Source organism: Phoca vitulina, unplaced genomic scaffold (genome assembly GCF_004348235.1).
Source record: "Phoca vitulina isolate PV1807 unplaced genomic scaffold, GSC_HSeal_1.0 scaffold27, whole genome shotgun sequence".
Taxonomy (NCBI): domain Eukaryota; kingdom Metazoa; phylum Chordata; class Mammalia; order Carnivora; family Phocidae; genus Phoca; species Phoca vitulina.
Window position 1 is genome coordinate 6131179 of NW_022589730.1, and position 3145 is coordinate 6134323.

Genomic DNA, 3145 nt, shown 5'->3' on the forward strand with positions numbered 1-3145 from the left:
AGCTGGCCCATGATAAATATATGCCTCCTGGATAAATGCGTTCGTTCAGCAGTACTGAAACTCATGATTTTGGCACCTAGTTAATAAGAAAAATCTAGTTAAAACAGAAGGACAGATGGTGAGTGTTATTGATTACACTGACCCGTGGGCCACGTAATGAGCTGGAATGCTGCTGAGAGGGTGTGCAGTCTAGCACAGTTTGTCCCGAAGACCGAAGTTACTGCTTTGTTTGGCTGAAATTGCTCTTCCGTTGTGGTCAAAAGAAGTGCAGTCAGTCCCTCAGCATGTGAGCACAGGACAGTCCACCTTTTCTTTCTGTCCCGCATCCTTCCCTGATTGAAGAATCATCAGAAACTCTTTAAATGTTAGCAATGTACAGCCATTCTAAAATGCGAGCACGCATGGCTTGTCCTCTTTTCCCCTTCTCCAGTCAGGATTCTGGTGCCTCCATTTCTATTGCTAAAGCTGTTCTAATTGAGGCCTGTATCATATTTTGCCTGGATGATTGCAATAGTTTCTTACATTTTACTATCTATCAAGAAGAAAACACATTTCAAAATAGTATGTGAATATGTATTTTAAACAGTTAATATATTTATATAGTTATATCCATACGTTTTCTAATAATTCAGCATTGTTACAGAATAATTCTATTTGGCCTCCTTATGTGATTATTTTAATATAGTTCTCCATGGTTTATTATATAGAAAGTGACTGTACAACTGGCTAGTCCCTCATTAAAGATTGTGTAAGAATAAATTACTCCTTTTACCTTTTGTGTCCTACAAGCCCGGCCGGGCAGTGCGGCCCAAGGAGGCGGTGGAGGAGGGCCGTTCCCGGCCCCAGGCTCACCCCAGCGCTCCAGGCCGCTCGGCCCCCATGCCTGCCCCCTCGGCCCCCATGCCTGCCCGCCTGCCCTGCGGGAGCCCCAGGTGACCAGCGCCATGTCCAGCCAGGTGGTGGGCATTGAGCCTCTCTACATCAAGGCAGAGCCAGCCAGCCCTGACAGCCCAAAGGGTTCCTTGGAGACCGAGACCGAGCCCCCCATGGCCCTGGCCCCTGGGCCAGCTTCCACCCGCTGCCTCCCAGGCCACAAGGGAGAGGAGGATGGGGAGGGGGCTGGGCCTGGCCAGCAGGGTGGTGGGAAGCTGGTGCTCAGCTCCCCACCCAAAAGCCTCTGCCTGGCCTGTGGGGATGTGGCCTCGGCTACCACTATGGTGTGGCGTCCTGGGAGGCCTGCAAAGCTTGCTTCAAGAGGACCACCCAGGGGAGCATCGAGTACAGCTGTCCGGCCTCCAACGAGTGCGAGATCCCCAAGCGGAGACGCAAGGCCTGCCAGGCCTGTCGTTTCACCAAGTGCCGACCGAGAGATTGCGGTCACCATCAGCTGGGCCAAGAGCATCCCAGGCTTGTCGTCACTGTCACTGTCTGACCAGCTGTCAGTCCCGCAGAGCGTGTGGATGGAGGTCTCGGTGTTGGGTGTGGCCCAGCGCTCACTGCCACCGCAGGAGGAGCTGGCCTTCGCCGAGGACCTGGTCCTGGATGAAGAGGGGGCGCGCGCCGCCAGCTTGGGGGAGCTAGGGGCTGCATTGCAGCAGCTGGTGAGGGACTGTGGGCCCTGAGGCTGGAGCGTGAGGAGTACGTCCTGCTGAAGGCCCTGCCCTGGCCAGGTCAGACTGTGCACCTTGAGGATGCCGAGGCTGTGGAGCGGCTGCCAGAAGCTCTACCCGAGGCCTGAAGCAGGCCGGGCGGGCCCCTGAGGGGTGCTGAGCGGCGGCGGGCGGGCAGCTGCTGCTCACACTTCCGCTCCTTCGCCAGACAGCGGGCAAGATGCTGGCCCATTTCTATGGCGGGAAGCTGGAGGGCACAGGCTGCTCTTGGAGATGCTCGAGGCCATGATGGACTGAGGCAAGGGGTGGGCATGGGTGGGGGTGCTGGCAGGACCCGCCCAGTACGGTGTCAGCCCCAAGGGGGCAGAGCTGGGGTCTGGGCAGTGCCAGGGCAATACTATCAGCCCCTGGGAGCAGGCCCTACGCCCTCCCCTCCCCGCTCCCACGGGGTCTTAGAAGCTGGGAATGTGTGTGCCCAGCCTCTGGGCACAGTGCTGCCCCTTGCAAGCCATAACGTGCCCCCAGAGTGTAGGGGCCTTGTGGAAGCCATAGGGGGCTGCAGGGGATGTGGTGGGGGGGGCAGAAGCCTGACCTCAGGGAGGGAAGGGAGTGGAGGCCACAGTCTCCCAGTGGGTGATGCTTTGGCTGCTGCTTAATCCAACACCCTCTCCAGAGCAGAGGGAGATTTGGAGAGCAAAGGCCCCTGCCCCCTTCGCTCCTCTTCATCATTTGCATTGGGCTTTACTGCCCCCCCCCTTGAAGCAATAACTCCAAGCAGGCTCCAGCCCCTGGACCCTGGGGTGGCCAGGGCCCCCTGTCAGCTCCCACCCAGCCTCCTCAGGGGGTAGGGAGAGCACTACCTCTATGCCCCGCAGAGCAATCACACTATATTTATTTTTGGGTTTGGCCAGGGAGGTGCAGGGACACAGGGCAAGCCAGGGCCCAGAGCCTTTGGCTGTACAGAGACTCTATTTTAATGTATATTTGCAGCGAAGAGAAACCGCTTTTCTTTTTGAACCTTTAATGAGAAAAAGAAATATATCGAGCTCAAGAACCAAAAAAAAAAAAAAAAGAATAAATTACTCTTTTCAAAATATTCAACACGACAAATCCTATACAAAATTTTAAAAAGGGGCGCCTGGGTGGTTCAGTTGGTTAAGCATCTGCCTTCAGCTCAGATCATGATCCGAGGGTCCCGGGATCGAGTTCTGCATGGGGCTCGTGCTCAGCGGGTACCTGCTTCTCCCTCTCCTTCTGCTGCTCCCCCTGCTTGTGCTCTCTCATTCTCTGTCAAATGAATAAATAAAAAAATCTTAAACAAATTTAAAATAAAGAGGAGTCAAACCAACATTTATCAGAAATGGATGCACATGGATATGTATGTAAGTTTTGGTTGGAGTATATTTAATAATCATGATTCACAATAACAAAGGCAGGACGACCTAAAGCAATAACATCAATTCTCTATAATTAAGTATTTCTATACATCATACATTTTGAAAGAGAAGCTAAAAAATTTAGGCAAGAGGAGTTCC

The 3145-nt window shown here is 53.6% G+C and overlaps 1 pseudogene; it reads left to right on the top strand.

Moving 5' to 3' along the window:
• The first annotated feature begins 944 nt into the window (after positions 1 to 944).
• On the top strand, positions 945 to 1907 carry LOC116643672 (annotated as a pseudogene).
• The last annotated feature ends 1238 nt before the right edge of the window (positions 1908 to 3145 follow it).